We start from the raw sequence: 17,618 nt of genomic DNA, 5'->3' as shown, positions 1-17,618 counted from the left end.
GTTTTGAATCAGTCACGATCATATGGTCAAGAATCAGCGGCGCTCGTGCATGTGAGCGGGGGGGCGTCGTTTTGGAGGAGCTCCGAGGGAGGAGGGGAGGGGTTAGACGGAGTCATGAGGAAAAGCTACATTCAAATTCATGCTGGTTTACCGAGACTACCAACCCTAGCTTTAAGCAGCTCAAAACACGGCGTACTGAGATGTGAGGATTATAAAAGCAGTTTAACCCCTTTCTTTTTTACTCTATAATGAGGTCAGATGGGAAGAGTTACACTTAAAGTTAGAACAAGAACAAATATCATAAAAGTACTAACATTTAGTGGATTCTGTTTCTTCATTTCAGCCTGCTTATGTAATAAATGGTGTCATCAGTTGTTCATGAACCGCATGAATTACATTTCCTTGGCTCCTGGGAGCTCATCAGTGGCTGATTTTGTTCAATCTGCATAGGAAAAAAATGATAATTTGTGAGTTTGTTTCTGGCCGATAAATAAAGTGTAAAGCAGTGGGGGAAAGAACTGGCATCACGCCGTCTACAGCACAAGTGGGCTGACCTCAAGCCATAACCACTGACCAATGTCACACAACATGGGTTTTCCATCTGCCTTGGAACAGACCTCATAACAAGTCCTGAGATTGGGTATTTACTGAGCAATACGCAATGTAAATGAATAAATGCATAAAATACTAACCACAAAAGGACAACTATGAGATTTAAAGCGATGTGAACCTCGCTGTACGCAGTAAAAGGGCCCATAATAGCAGCCACAAAGACAAGCTGGGCGCTCTTTGTGGGCACGGCACACAACAGCTGAAGCAACAGAGGATCCGCATGTTCCTGCATACCAGTTTCTCCTGTACACTCCCGCCCTCAGGTGACAGGGCTGAGGTTGACAAAGACGGGCCGAGAGGGACAAAGTGGCAAACAGTGTGACAAATACAAGCCCTCTGTGTGTGCTGGTGGCGGTCCATAACAGGAGGGCTGAGGGCTGAGTGGTGTGGATGTCACTGGTTGTAATTTGAAACCAAATCAAACAAGCCCTCAGGCAGCTTTAAAAAAAAAAAATCAAAGTATGACTCTGCAAAATTTTGTGCTGGCATAGTATTTCTCCACCAAAGTGGTGTGCGACAGCCCGCAACATAATCTTAATATATTATTTGATCCTCCAGCCCCGGAGCAGTGGAGTCATTTTGCATTACAAGCTCCAGCGAGAACAGTTGACCACTCCTCACAAGCGAGGACTTCAAGGTCAGATGGGGACGGTGCAGCACTGATAAGGTTAATATGACTGTCACAGTTAGCCACAGGGAAGAAATCAGATAAGTTACAAGAGACGAATAAAAAAGGAAACTAAAAGCGTTACTCTTTCATTTCCTTTAGTCTCTAAACTACATCCTCCGCAAATGGCAAGCAAAGAAGAAGAAGCCCACCTTCTCCCGCCTGGCCCGCTAATGGTGTTGCCTTTTAAACCTTTATCACTAATTCATTACTTGTGATTTTCCAGCAGCGAAGGCTGAAGCTTTGTCTTCTGTTTAATTGAGAGCCGGTGGCTTCAGGCCCTAATCAGTCAAACCTTTTAACAGCTTTTCCTCAGGGGCTGATGAAGTCAAAAAACAGCATTATTGTACCAGTAGGTCATTTTCTTTGTGTGCAACTTCAAATGACTTTAATTTCAGACTCTCAAAGATGGTGATTTAGAGAGTGGTGCGAAATGTCAGGCTGTAGGTCATCTGTCATCCTCACCATCCCTCACCCTTACCCCACCCAAGCTCTTATTAGAAAGTGAATGTTGTCATTAAGCAGCACTTAATCTTAAAATATGCTTCATATTCGAGACAGATTTTTGAAGCAACTTTCAGTGCCCATTCAATCAAAAGATAACTTCCAAACGGGGAAAAGCCATTTTCTCTTCGGCACCACTTCAGCCCATCTCCTCTCTTGCACATGGCAGCGTACACAAGTCTAATTAGCTGTGTCGTATCCCTTGATGACTCCGCCATTTCCTCTCGCAGGGAAGATTAACCGCCACAACACTGATATCGGGCTCCAACATCAACACAATTAGGTGAAGAGTGAAATGCAAGGCATGTCGTCACATCTCCCCCGCTTCATTAGGACACACCAGAGAGGGGCTCGGCGGCAGACAGGCCACTGCGTCTGCAGGTAAAAGAGCCGCCGAGCAGGTGTACTTAGCAACCCTGACTGTCGCCATGGGAAGTGGTTAAAACTTGGCCTAGATGCAGCAGTATGGTCAGGTCTATTGTTGGAAGGAAGGTTATTTAAAAAATCTCAAAGGCCACTTCCAATTAAGGACAGATTCCTGTAGATTTCACGTCTTATGTGTTGATTGAAACCCACAGGGAGCACCAGAACATCCACCAATTATTTGAAGTGTCTACCCCCGAACCTGGAAACAGGTATGTAAATTATTCTGGCCTAGTTTTTATAACTGTCAGAAGGTTATATGAACCTTTCAGATAAGAATAAGACCTTTTCACTGTCTGTCAAAATCAAGAAATAAATATCAACCAAGTCAATCTTTCTGTCATCCAACTCCTTTTCCAAGAAGCAGGGACTCATGAAAGTCAGGAAAGGGAGGCATCAATAAAGTCAGAGAGGGAGTTTGCGGAGGACAGTCCATTGTTTCAAACTGTTTCCAGATGCTCCATACTCTAAGCTGTTGCATTTTCTGGCCATGATTTGTCATTCTTTCAGTCAATCTTTGGGCTTCCTATTAGTCCTCGTAAGCCAAACAAGCCCTCCGCCCAAAGCATCCGCAGAGAGCGAGAGAATTTCTGAGACCTCTGCTTGAGTTTGCTTTCCGCGCTGTAACAAGAAATCTTTCAACAACTACTGGAAATCACAGTTTTTAAAAAAAAGCACAACCATACAAATAATCCACAGTTCCCCACGGTCCTCTCATGCTGCTTAATAAAACAGCTTGTTTACGCCAGGAATGCATTTCTAAAGAGAACACTAAGCATTTCTCATTTCAAGGATTTTTTTTGGCAGCTTAATCTTCAAAATTACATATTAAGGCTTAGGAACAAACATTTAAAAAGACAGGAAGGAACTTCAGTTGCATAATATTCCACCATAATCAACATGATGAAATGCTAAATATTAACCAGTTGTACTAATTATGTCACTTATTATAGGCATAATTTGTCCTCTAAATAAAACAGAGTAACAACCCCATCTTTAAACATCGAAGCAGAAAACTCAAAGTACTTCCTTGTTAATTAAAATCACATACAGCACATAAACTTTACACACCAACTTTATCTGACCTATTTAAATGTGCTGATTCAACTTTATGCAATCAAGTACATATTTTATGAAGTGTATTTTTTAAAACTGGAATAAATGAGAGAAATGCATCAAAGTTGATACTTCATCGTTAGTTTTTAGGCAAAACCCCCAAATCTACTTTACTTTAATGAGAAAGATTTCTGCTTTTCTTTGCCATATGAAAGTAAATAAAACACAGTGGTGGCTCTTGAGGTTACTGAAGACATCATCCTTAAGTTTGAGATTTGTGATAGGGAATTGAACTATTGTCTAACATTTTAAACGTACACTAAAGCATAAATAAACCAAACCAATAGTTCAGGGGATGACATTAAGAACACCTGCCTAAAGGTGCATTTTGTCTTTCAGCCCGCAGAACTACTTTACCTTGAACTAAAAGGTTCCTGTGCCCTTATTGTTGTCTGTGTTTCGACTGTGTGCTGAAGTCCCGGGTAGATTGTGCAAATCAGGCCAGTGACATATGGAGAAAAAAAAAAGTGTTAAATAATATTTTGAAATCTCAATTAAAACTAAACTAGTATGCATTCCCAGGAACTCCCTCTGTGTTTCAACAACTGTGTAAACTCCACAAACACTGTTACATTCAACCGAAAGTCCCAGGACCTTTGAAAAGTACTACCCTCCAAGCAGAGGCTTTTCAGGGGGATGATCATCTACCCTTGAACTAAATTTAGACCCTGGTGCCTCCAGTCGAAACCCACGTAGTTCAGGGGTAAAGTCCCTAGTTCCAGGGTCAAGTTCTTGCGGTCTAAAAACGCCTTAATGTTGTGAAGCCCCCCCTTTGATCAAGCCAGGGCCAAAACAGCTCTTACCTGAGGAGACAGGTCTTCACTAGACCTCTGAAGGTGTGCTATGGTATCATGCACCTAGCAAAAGTAGCAAGAGGGGGGCCTCAATGGAGCAAAATTAGTTGTCCAGCACATCTCACAGACAGTGGATTGGATTGAAATCAGTGGAATGTGACACCTTGAAGTTGTCACAATGTTTCCCCCAGGCCACCCTCTTCCACTTTTGATGCTGCGCATTGTGGACACGTGTGGCATTGGACAGTAATCAGCATGAGCACTGGGGATGGAAATGTACAGTAATCCTTGTACTTGATAACTTGAATTACCTAATGAACAACTACTAGAGTAATAAATATATAAAAGTCCATCTTGGTTATTAGCAGGCTAATCTTCTTCGCTCTGGTTTCGTCACAACGACGTGTGCTAACAGGGCTAGCAAAAAACATGATGCGAGACTTCCTGTTATCTGTCTCCGCTGTTTTCTCCTTGTGCTTTAAGCATTTGTGGTTAATCATCAAACTAGTATTTCTATGGGATGCAAGTTTAAAGCCACATATCTTGCACCGCACATTAACTTCATTGTTTTTTTTTAAAGTACTTCCAGACATCACTTTTTTTTTTACTGACATGTCTCAGGTGTCGCAGCCGGCTCTGTATTTGTTGTGCTTTTGCTTTTGGTGGAATAATATGTTCCTAGAGAGTTGCCGTACCTGCCGTAAAACAGTTGTTTTTGCTGAAATCTGGCTCTGTGTGTACGTCAGCTGAAGCCGTTGCGGGAGATGTCATACGTTTATATCCCGTTAATTATTTTCCTACCTAGTATATTCAGTTAGGCGAAAACAAAAAGCACATGGTCACACATGTAACACTGTAAGAGTTCAAGTTATGTTGCCTGGTGCGCGAGTAACAAAATGCTACTCAAATAATGGGGTCAATGGCGAGTAGCCGAGTACTCAAGTATTCGTACCCATCCCTAATGAGCACCCTGGCTGATGTGTGGCTACACAGACACACACAGACACACACAGACACACACACACACAAACACAGTGATGAACCTTTTCACAGCAATTTCAGCTACAAGAACTCTTCTGTTGGATCAGACCACACAGGCCAGCCTTCACTTCCCCACACACATGAATGAGCCTTTGACACCTGAGACCTTGTCACTATAGTGTACCAATTTTCCAGCATGGGACCACCTTCGGAGAGAACGGACCACTGCAGACAGGAAACAACCCACAAGAGCTGTAGTTAAGGAGATGCTCTGAGCCATGAAAATGTGACCCTTGTCAGTGTGTGACGCACATCCTTAACACTTGACCATCTTTCTATTTTTACATCAACTTCAAGGACAAAATGTTCACTTGCTAATGTTAGCCAACCACTTCTAGGTGCTATTGTAACAAGCTAATCAATGATATTAACTCCACCAATCAGTGGTCACAATGCGACAGCCTATTAGTGTATATCCTTCTAATCACAATCATCATTCAACCACAGAGTGCTTACTAATCCAGATGTCAGAACTTTTCAACTGTTTACATTTTGTTCAAGCCTGTGACTAATATTTTCCAAACCAAAGTATTAACTGAGGAAATGACTCTCATTATACATTTTTTCTTTGAAGCACTAAAGGAGTTGAATCTAAATATATCCTTGGGAAGAGCTCAAAACAAGCAAAACAAGAGACCACTGGTCTCAAACTATGAAGCCCATGCAAAAGTGTTATAAACTGCAATTCATCGAGAATCCACTTGAGGCTGGCTGCAGAAACACCGGAAACCACATAGACACCAATTCAAAAAAGGCAATATTTGCAGCATTAATAAACATGTTTACAGCCTGGTTCAAAAAACAGCTTGGCTCTATGTATCTAATTTCTCTATCGGCACACACTGTACGGGGGGTGATTTTTTTCTAATGCGACGGTTCAGAAGATACTAAGATTACGAGTTTTTGCCCAAATAAGGACATGACTGACTGGACTCCCAGACGGGAACACATAGCTGTTGGCTCGGATGCTCAAACTCCGCCTCTTTATGTCACACTATGCCTGGTTGAGTTCCGCATTTCCAATATGGCTGCCGCCATCGATTGGCTTCAAAACAGCGCTCAGGAACAGATGGGTAACGTAACGGATACTATGTCCATTATTTATACAGTCTATGGCTCAAAATCATATCAGATCATCCATTTCATAGTATGGTAGGAATCTAAGCTGTGCCTTCAACAGAAGGCGATGACAAACAAACAACACTGGGACACCATAAAGATCTGCCATACACAACCATGTTAATAAAAATAACATGCAATCTTTAAAAAGTTCTTGTTGAAGGATCCGTGCCTGATGTTTTCATTCAGGCCCTCTCACCACTGTAAGATTTCCTGGCAGGAAAAAGTCTCTTTCGCTGCATTAAGAATAGACACGGACAGGAAGACAGAGATATCCTTATGATTGGATATGCTGCCAGCTGACATTAGAGCACACAGTGGATATTTACAGCTTTCTGGAAACATCTGTAGCCTCATGGAGGACTGTCAGGCAGGCAGGGTAAACAACATGCTCACCAGCATCTCACACCCCCATGCTAACCAGGGCTGTCAATCACATGAATCAAGCTAGCTGACGTGCAAGTCAGATGCCTTTTTTTTTTTTTTTTTTTCGCAAATGGCATTACAACAGCCCAGCAAGCGGCTGCACTGCATGAGCAAAAAAAAAAAAAAAAAGACGGCAATTAATTGCAAGGGACAAAGTAGAGGACTCAAAGCGGCAAACAAAAACAAAAGAAATGTGCTGCCAATTGAGATGTTTTGCTCAAAGAAATGCAGCCGCAGATCATTTAGTGATAGCTTGAAAAGTGAGTTCAAAAATGTGTAACGGAAGAAAAAAAAAAAAGAGATGAGAAATGTGCCACTGAACACAGAACAGCACAGAGGAGGACACAAGAAGGGGAAAACAAGAGAGCTAGAACAGAGGAAATCTAACAAAAGGCAACAGAACACAGTCGGAACACAGCGAAGCCCGGCACAACACACCAGAACAGGCTGTAATTGTGTTGTGCGGGACTGACCCCGGCGCATCCCAGCAGGCATTGCATGATGAATGGGCCTGGCGATGACTACATCCCACATCCCCCCCCCCCCCCCCCCCCCCCCCACCTCCTCCTCTTCCTCCCCCTCACATGCTCTTTTCTCTCCCTCTCTTCTCTGTCGCCACTATTAGCCCTCCTTCTGTCCCTCCCTTTGCTCCCCTCGTTTCCCCCAAAAACCGCACTCTATTCAGCCGCTGCCATCCCACAAGATTAATTTGCATTCAGTGCACTTAGTCCTTGCATTGTGCTCTGACACAATGACATATTACAGTGCATGGCACACCTATTAAACATATAGTGTAGCTTGAGGGACGATGATTTCTTTCGGCAACATGGTTATGATAGGGTACAAATGAGAGTGGAGCATGAAGCACAAGGGTAGAGCTTGATCGGTTACGAACACAGAAAGGCTCTGACACACAAGTCACCGCGGAATCATTACAGGAACAGTTAGATAACCTCGATTAATGATTCACTAGACCCAAACTAATAAACTGGGTCAGATTGTGTTAGCAGCAGAAGCAAGAGCAGCAAGACCTTCAGGTTAGGCCGCGTGAGAAGAAAGAGCAGCAGCAAATGAGAAAGAGAGAGCTAGACGGAAAGGGAGCAAGAAAACGAAAATTGAAGGGAGGGGGAAAAAAACGACGATAGAGGTGTTGGTGTTACTCCACTATAGACCCTTAGGATAGAGACAGTAATGCATGGGAAATGGGCTTTCTTCCTCCAGCTTTCTTTGCTCCTGTTCTCCTTCTACACTTCCATCGTACCCACGTCCGAGGGGAGCAAATTTAATTTGCAACAGCGTCTCTTGCCATCGCCCTTTTGTGCCTGGGGATAAAAGAAATGGAATCTGGAATTTAAAAAGATGAGTGAAATAAAGAAATAAAACAGGGGCACTCAGGAGAAGGCATCAGACACAATAGCACAGAGGGTGGCAGGGAGAAATGAGAGCAGAGTTTGAAGCGAGCGGAGTGTGTGAAGGAGGGGGCCGGGGGGAGTTATGTGGGCCAGATATTAACTGTATGGTTATCATAACCCAGCTCAGAGGCCTGGCCATCTGGGGAGGCCACAGGGTCACTCGAACAATCAGATCAGATAAGGGAGGAGAGAGGAGCTACTGCTGATGCTCCCATTGCCAAAACATGAAGGTGGTTGAAGGGTTAACAAGCCATTACCTCACCCGACCACTCACCCTGGGGAGACACAGTGTGGGGTTTGTGTTCATGTGTGCACACCTTTGGGCTGTTACTCAACAAAGGGGAGTTTGGCAGAGTGACATCACCACAAAGCCTAATCCCGCTGTGAGCAGGAGGGAAATGGGAGACTCAGGGTGTGGAGGATGGAGACCGGGAGAGGCTGCGGACTATGTGGGAGTCACATTACTCCCCTCCAGCTCTTCTCTACCTGTCACATGAGCACTTTGAGGACTCAACAGTAAAGCCAAAGTCTTGACAACTTCGAACGCCTGCTTTGCTGGGGAGATCAGAGGCAGTGCAGGGATAAAGGCAAGAATAAAAGGCAGAAAGAGGAACCTCAAAAAGCACCAGGCCTGCGTGACATTGTTGTGGGAAGACTTGAGTTTCATTTACACGTGTTCTGGTACTAACACTGGTGTCAGTATTGCTGTACTACATACAGGTGACTGTGCCAGTTGATGCATTCAATAACCTATTAGCACTCCAAAAGTCAACAGATTTCAGGTTAATTATCACCATAACAACAACAATGCCATGCTAGGAGAGAATGAGATAGAGTAAAGCTAACAAATAATGTCACCAGTGTTTTTCCACCAATCATGATCACCATCCAAGATAGGGATGCACGATATTATCGGGACATTATCAGTATCGGCTGATATTGGCTTTAAAATGAACTGTCGGACATCGGCCAACATGCCGATATCTGCCGATATAATTAACCGATAAAATAATAGGCTGCTGCACACATGTTGGGCGCATGTTTTAAGTTAAATTTGAATTTAAGCAGCAGTCTGTAAGGTACATGTAGCTGACTAATTTAGGCACCTTTTGTGTCAAAGAGTAAACCATTTTAATTAATTTGGGTTTAATTGCTGTACAGTGTCACTTTTCACATGTTCCCTGTGAACAGAGGTTAGGTTTACTTACTATGTCAAATGTGAAATTGGCCAAATTCTCCCTGGTTGTGGATATTGTTAATTGTCTCAGGGAGAGCATCATCCAAGTTTTAATTAGGATGTATCTTTTTGTATGAATTTTTGTTTGAAAGCAATTGTCATAAATAAATGTGCAGTTTTAAGTATTTTTCTTATTTTGCACAAGAAATGAATATTACATAACAAATTTGATCAGAGTATCACCATAATACTGTACGCTAATTCCAATACAGAAGAGAATTGATCTCTGCAATTAGGTGTGCTGAAAAAAAATATCAGTAATCAGCTAAATTAGTTGTAAAATATCGGCATATCGGATATCGGCAAAAAACCATAGATGTATAAAATATGGACGTAGGATCCGTGACGTCATCCATCTGTTTGTGAAGAGCTGTTTGGGGCCAATGGTCGACGGCAGTCATATTGCTGCTATGGAGCGAGTGTGACGTTAAGAGGCGGGCTTTGAGCCTCCTAGCCAACGGCTACAGTGTTCCCGCAGGCAGAAGTGCCTCTCATTGGAAGACTTGTAGTCTCAATATCTTCGAAATTGCCGATCGAGAAATGAGCTTTCCAGACTACACTGGTCTTTTGTACCAGGCTGTAAACATGTTTATTTCTGCTGTAAAGATCGTCTTTTTCCCATTCATGTGTATGTGACTTCCGGAGCCAGCCTCAAGTGGATCCTCTATGAACTGCAGTTTTTAGCACTTCCGCATTGGACTCATATTTTTAGACGGGAGGTTGCCGCTTGCAAAAAAAAACATTATCGTGTATCCCTAATCCAAGACGTACCCTCTTGATGGCCATTACTCAAGTTTAAGTACTCTATCAGTATTGAAAACTGGAACAATTCTATTTTCATTTCATTTTCTTGACTCAAGTTCACCCACCGCTCTGACCCAGAGTACAAGAGGGGGAAAAAAAGGACCTCCACCCCGGTCCATTGAGGGCCAACGAGCTCTGGTTGAGTTGGGGGCCATTACGGAGAGAAAAACAAACACAGACCTCTGGTCAGACATGCACAGCTCGGCCCAGACACCTGTGTCCCATTCACCAAACATATCCGGCCACTTAACACTTCACAGGAGGGGTAGGGTGGTGTTTGTGTTTGCAGGCTCGCACACCCACTATGGTTCCTTTAGTTTAGCTTCTTTACCCAAACACCCTCAAGTCTCTCTGTGAGGACCGAATGCTTGTGGCTACAGCCTGTCCCGCTGAGAGCAGCCAGCCGTTACACCACCTGACCGCCACAAATGACCCTCTTCGAACTACACCCTCTGAATAACGCCGTCCGAATCCTGGAAAAACAAAGCTCATTCATCCTGCTGTCATTTGCAGTCTCCAGCCATCCCCTCTGTCTAGGTGCCCCAGCTGCATCTGGGCTGACCTCGGGGTTGCCAACACCTGTCCCAAACACACGCACACACACACACACACACACACACACACACACACACACACACACACACACACACACACACACACACACACACACACACACACACACACACACACACACACACACACACACACACACACACACACACACACACACACACACACACACACACACACACCTCCCTACCACCCAGGATGGATGAGAGACAGCAGGCCGGGCAGACACGGCACCGCCGCGGATCAGTGGAGGGCTACACTCGGAGCTGCCAGCAGCTAAACCTCGGGCCGGCACCATTACAATTCTTTCCACATCAGCAATTCAAAATGGAGAGGAGGTATGCTGTCCGCTGTGGTCAGTTTGTTACGGTGGATTCTCAATCCCCTCGATACAATTTAATGAATTGAAATGGCGATGACCCATAACTCTGGCAGTGCACTCATAGTTTCCACCCAAAGATTAAGCTAGATAGCAGGGCTGAGCTGTTTACATGTAGTGGGGGCAGTTTGCATGCAGCAATGCTTTGTTTGCAGCAAAGCCAAATGCACTCACAGATGGGAGCCGACTGGACACCAGATGACTTGCTGTGGTGTGGTGTGGTAGCGCGGTCTGCTCTGGGGCTGAGAGACAGGGGAGAGAGGAAAGAGAGGGGAACAAGGGCACTGAGCACCAGATGCTTTGCTGAAGTTTACGCCGTCCAGTCATTCTGGTGGGATGCCAAGATGCTCCGGCCTGCTCTGATATCAGGTATCTAAGAGCGTGCATTGGCGACAAGTCTGTCTTAAAGTTGTAGTAGTGCTGTTCTGGCCTACAAACTTCTCTCTATCATCACAGGCTAACAAAGGAAAACTGAAAACTCTCTGTGTGACCTTGTGTAGGTGTTCACTCCTCACTCTCCTACAGTATCTGTGCTCATCATGACAGCTCTGTAAACACAAACTCTGGTTAGTAACTGACCGCGGTCTTCAGACGGCAGCAGAACCTCTGCTTAAGTTTCAGGAGGAGAATTCAAGGAGTGCAAACACAGACGGCTACAGTTCATAAGGCAGGGCATAGAGTACACATATAAGCGTCGTGTTTAGCTTATCTGTTCTGGAGAGAAGCTGACGCAACTTTGTAGACATTCAAAGAGGGTGTAGTTTTGGTCTCATGATCTGTCCTTACAGTTTAAATCAAGGTGGGTAAAATAAATGTTAGAAATCTCTCTTTTTTTTTTCTTTATCGATTCATTTTTCTTCTGTTTTCTTGTGTTTAAGGGAGGGGGTTACAGTACCTTTATATGAAAATCTGCTTTGTACTCACTGCGAGCCTTGCATTGTGTTGTGTACTGAAAATAATTAAATAAATACATAATAATAATTTTAAAATAACACTAAAAGATGAACATAAAAAAAGAAATGCAATTAAAGAAAATAAATAATTAATTAAAAAGATCTTTGTATAAAATACAATAAAAAAGTACCACTCATGTAGTCATTGTAACCTCAATGATAGCAGGCTGGTCAAATTAACATGTTAATCAGTAAATAGGACACTGCATGTTGATTTACAATGATTTAGGATATTCTATATCAAGGGTTCCCAAACTTTCCAGCCCACGAACCCCAAAATATTGATGCCAAAGACTCGCGACCCCCACTGTCCCTCAAAGTGATTTAATGTGGCTTCATTTAGCTGGTCTGCAGAAATTTAGCCTACCTATATAAGCATGTGGCTGTGTTTCCTGTGCCGTTATGAATTAACCTACTGCTACTGATGCTTTTGATGGTTAACAGTTTACTAACCTTAAACTTAGGAGTCATCTGACAAAAAGAAAGGCAGAAAACTCATTACATTTTCTATTTTTAAGGTTTTATTTCCAGTTTAGCTACTAATTTTGTCAATTTTTTGTACTATAATGGGTAAAATTTACTATTTTCAGATAACTTTTTTCATTCAACTTTTTTATTGCATTTTTTTCAGTATTTTTGTTCACCCCAAGTTAACAAATTATATATAAATAATACAAAACCAAAAAGAGAAGAAAAAATAACTAAATACAAAAATAATAATAATTAACAGTACAAACAAAAAAGAAAATAAACATGAGAAAACAAAAGTAAATAAACAAAGTAATTATAATAATAATAAATATTTTTAGATAACTTAAAAAAATAAATAAATACTGGAAGACATCTCACGACCCCCCAGGGGGTCCCAACCCACACTTTGGGAACCCCTGTTCTATATGACACATCTGTGTTTAACTTTATAAACTTTCATGGTAAATGTAGGTTGTTCACTATGAACAACAACATAATACACACCCAGAAGCATGCACAAGTTTGGGCTTGCACAGTTACAGTCCTGCAGTAGGTGAGAGTGTGTGTGTGGTATCTGAGGTGAAGCCAGACCCCACGGAGGCAACCAGACAACTGGGTAAACATATACACCCACCACCCCTACACCCTCCATTCTCCACCTGTCTGACCCCTCTATGCGCTCACACCGGTGAGCTTTTCAAAGCAGGCTCTAGGAACAGAAACATTTACATAAACACTGCATTAGCTGTCTTTTTCAGCTTTTGTAGTGATAGTGCAGATATTGAAAGCGTTCTAACATGTTCAAAGTGGGTCGGTGCAATGCCAAGGCAACACACACGCACACTACACATACCTCTAACTCTTGAGACTGAAAAGAACTTTCCTTGTGGCTAAATGGACAAAGGAAAAAAACAGAAACCTCTAATCGTATCCGATGACTGATAGCACTTATGATGAGGACGGTGTTAGAATATCCCACAGTGAAGTGGTGTGTTCCCATTACTGCCTCTCTCCATCTCTGGAAATGGCTTCATTAACAGGCTAGTGCTGAGAGCTCCCTTGCCGAGTGTATGAACGCGCTGCACCCCGAGGGTCCGCCGGAAAGGCTGAGGTGAAGTCCATTAACACTCGACAGCTTGTTTTTTGACCACTAAATAAAACAGGATATTTTTTTCCCGTGTCTGCAATATAAATAGCCTTTAGCTTAGGAGCTGGTGAGAACACATTTCCAGGGCTGAAAAAAACTTCACTTACAGAAGGAAATTAAGCCGGTGGACTGGGTCTCTGATGATGTACGATCACGGGTGCTGATGCAGACACAGGTGTAAATGTCAGGATTGGCTTACATGATTATTTTCAGAAGCCATTAAATGCCGATCCTTATTCTGTGTAACTCCCAATATGAGCCTCATTGTGAAACAATGTGCCGCAGACATTCAGGATTTCTTTTCCTGTTACATTCCAGGATCAGAGTGTCACCTGAAATCCTAAATGTCTGTATCTAAAAGGTGGTGAGTGGGCGGGGGTGTGATAACAAGAGAGGAGCTATAAAAGCCATGCTGTTCTCTGCAGAGGATAAATCCATATCTCACATAACCTATCCCGCTCCTCTGGTGTACTTCCCGAATCCCTCAGGCAACCGGAGCCGGCTACCTCTGGGCCTATGACATAGCTCTTACTTTTCCCAGCAATCATGTGTCATCTGATGAAACGCTACACCCTAGTCACCATTATTCGTCTGGATACCGGAGCCTCTGGAATGTATCAGATTCCTGCCTCGGGGGGTGAGCACCTTGGAAACATGGTCCTACCTTCACCGGGTAACCTCTCCCACTTTTCCACTCTTCCAAAATTCTCTCTCTGTCTCTGTTTTTCTTTTTCTATCTTTTCCATTCAGCAAAACTCCATCAGAGGCCTGCTTGACTCGCATTGCCTCATTGCCAATGTGACATGCGCTCCCCATTTGAGCCATACGTCTCACAACAGAGGGACATGAGAGGAATTGGTTCAGAGTTTCAGGACTGTTTTACAACTGCTGTCTTTATGATGAGGTCAGAATGAAAAGGGTAAAACATTACTACGGTGGCCCTGAAGGACAAAACACATTTACAGAAGATGAAACACTTTTACAAAGTTGGAGACAAATTTACATTTTGGAAAAACAATTTTACATTTTATAAAACAAAATTACATCAGAAAAACATTTTTACCAAGGCCAAAACAAATTTACATTTAAGAAAACAGATTTACTAAAGATGAAACACTTTTACCGTTAAGTCTGACTCCTTTTAGCCTGACTCCGTTTAGCCTGAGGCTATGTGGTCTGAGGCCGTTTCATCTGAATTCTGACACATGATGAAGGTTTTCCGGAGACATGATGCTTTTTCATCTGAGGTCTGACACCTCTCTTTGAGACCTGAGGATGTCCTAATATGTAAACCATGTCCCTCCATTTGGTTTCTCTCCATCAAAACCAACTATATGATCCCTCACTCGATCCCTTCCGAATCACTTTTGGTATTTGGTACATTCCCTTTCTGTGAAAATAAAATGTTCATTTGTTTCAGAAATGGTAAAAGTATTTCATCTTTTGTAAATTTGTTTTCTTAAATGTAAATTTGTTTTGGCCTTGGTAAAAAAGTTTTGCTAATGTAATTTTGTTTTCCAAAATGTAAAAATGTTTTCCAAAATGTAAAAATGTTTTCCAAAATGTAAAAAATGTTTTCCAAAATGTAAATTTGTCTCCAACTTTGTAAAAGTGTTTCATCTTCTGTAAATGTGTTTTGTCCTTCAGGGCCACTGTACATCACAGTGAAGGCTAACCCTTTGCCACAGATGATGCATTTGCCTTCCATACTTGACAGCAAGCACCCTCGCTGCTCTACAAATTGAAATTATAAACTATTTTGTTCTCCAGTTCAACAATAATACAACCGCTCTTAACCTATCTCCCCTCTACAGGCAGCAACAGTTATCCCATGCACTACTCAGAACTGTAGTATTGAGTATCTGAGTCAGTGGCCTGCGTAATTCAGTCTAGGGAATTATGACAGTGGAAAATCATTTCCCCGGGCCGGGGATAGGAGGCCATGGCTAATCGTTCAGTAATCTGATCTGCCTGCATAGTGTAGTCCGCCGCGCCGCTAGCCCAGCCAGCCAGTCACACATGTGGACACCCTCAGGGCCTGCCAACTATCTGATGGAGGCTAACGCTATTCAAAAACAACTCTCCAGGTTTTCCCGAGGATTACAGATGCTATCGGATCATTTGCTAATGCTGGGTTTTGCTGTGCCGTTTGAGATGTATTTACTCTGCTCCTGCTCTCCAATACCCCCTCACGATAGCAGAGCTTAAGCCAAAAAATGCCACAGCCACATTCCAGGCGGAAAAAAAGGGCACCAATACAAACTACTCTACGGGCCACAATGCTACAGTCAGAGCATATTAATCCAAAAGCTCAACTTAATGAGGAAACATCTGAGTTTGTCTGTCAAACAGCAGGCATTTCTGGGGACACTTCCAATAGTAGATTCCAGTATTTAGTGGAGCCAGTGGTGTTGTAGTCTTATATGAATAAGAAACATAGGGAGCAGAACTGGGGCACAAAGCAGTGCTTATACCCAGCATCGAGGCTTGGGGGGGGACTTGAGTTTTGGAAAGATGCCTGGCTTCAGCCCTGCTCTAAAGAGAGGTCTGCCACCCTGCACACTGAGTGTGGACACAAGGGGCACTGACATGGAAAAATACAAGAGCTGGCATGTAGTTTGGCACTGCACTTCCCAAAATCTACCTTGAGTAGCATTAGGTGGTATAGAAGCTGTGAGGCATTGCGGTACTATTAATCCTCCATACATGGACATACGTAGCCATTAAGCAGTGAAAGCTATGATTGACAACCAACATTCATCTTTCTTCTACCTTCTCCCATTCAAGCCTAAAATCTGAAGTGATGAATTGCCTGTGATCATGCCTCATTCTGATAAACAGCCAAACACTGCCGGGTGACTTGATCTGTCATATACAGTCATGCCTGCAGGATTTTAACAACCTTTAAGTGTGTAGCATTGTAACCTAGTCCCCAGCATTTCACAGCAATATCTAAGTGAAAGGATGCTGATATATGATCAAATGGCTGCGGCGGCAGTGGCAGCCTTCATCAGCTGAAAGCGCTAGATCACAGCATGTTTGGCAGCCAGTGGGAGCAGTCAGATGGAGGGTTAGAACAACCAGACAAACAGTTGGCAGGGATAAATAGAACGCAACTTAACATTCAGCTCTCCACAAATTTGACAAACAAGCGACAGCAAAAACACTATTTTTTAATCTGATCTGCAAATGAAATAAGCCCTGCGTATTTTTTGTCTTCTTTACATATGATGGGTGGACCATGATAAACAACATATGGCTTGCATTGGGAATATCAAAATGTGAAGCACTGGTCAAATAAATCTCATGACACCAGAGGAAAACAGATGAGCAGGGCTTTTCGGTTACAGTCACAAGAATGTCTTCTGCAGCTGAGGAGAAATGCAGGGAAAGTCCTTATGACTTTGCCAAACACATTCTGAGCATGAGTCATTCTCCTTTAGTAATCTCTTACTCACATTAGGTGCACGCTTGCACGCGCATTCACCCCAAGGCAACAGATTTCAGGCAGGTCTGGACGGCCCCCTTTTTTTTTTTGCAACACAGCCCAGAAAAGTGTTTATAACATTTAATAGCTTCAGCTATCTAGGAAGAGACACACATTTGCTCCATTGTACAAAACAAAGGGTAACAATGCAGACTGATACAGCAAAGACTGGAATCCTTTCCCACACTGTTATTAAAAGTGCATTGCATAAGTATGATAAATAAAGGCAACATACTAAAACACTTGGAACGAGATGCATCTTGTATTTTGGCAGTGCACTCTAAACTCCTATTTCAATAACTTACATTGGAAGATATTATGGCTGCTCAACTTAATTTGTTCTGTTCCCCCAAAAAAACAGTCTATGGTGAGGACTAACTCGTTTTTAAGTCTTACAGTAGAGCAATGTTTAAGCCTGCACATGATTCCTACAGGTAGCTACATAATAGTCTGTTG

At 42.8% G+C, this 17,618-nt stretch overlaps 1 protein-coding gene across 1 annotated transcript in view; it reads right to left on the bottom strand.

Annotated features, from left to right (window-relative positions):
* The window catches only part of LOC117817827 (bifunctional heparan sulfate N-deacetylase/N-sulfotransferase 1-like), a 56,988-nt gene that overhangs the window by 38,414 nt on the left and 956 nt on the right, over nt 1–17,618 (bottom strand). The gene's annotated exons all lie outside the window — the stretch shown is intronic.

The sequence above is a fragment of the Notolabrus celidotus genome, chromosome 8, assembly GCF_009762535.1.
Source record: "Notolabrus celidotus isolate fNotCel1 chromosome 8, fNotCel1.pri, whole genome shotgun sequence".
Taxonomy (NCBI): domain Eukaryota; kingdom Metazoa; phylum Chordata; class Actinopteri; order Labriformes; family Labridae; genus Notolabrus; species Notolabrus celidotus.
Note: the sequence above shows the minus strand (reverse complement) of the source record. Positions and strands in the feature narration are given on the sequence as shown.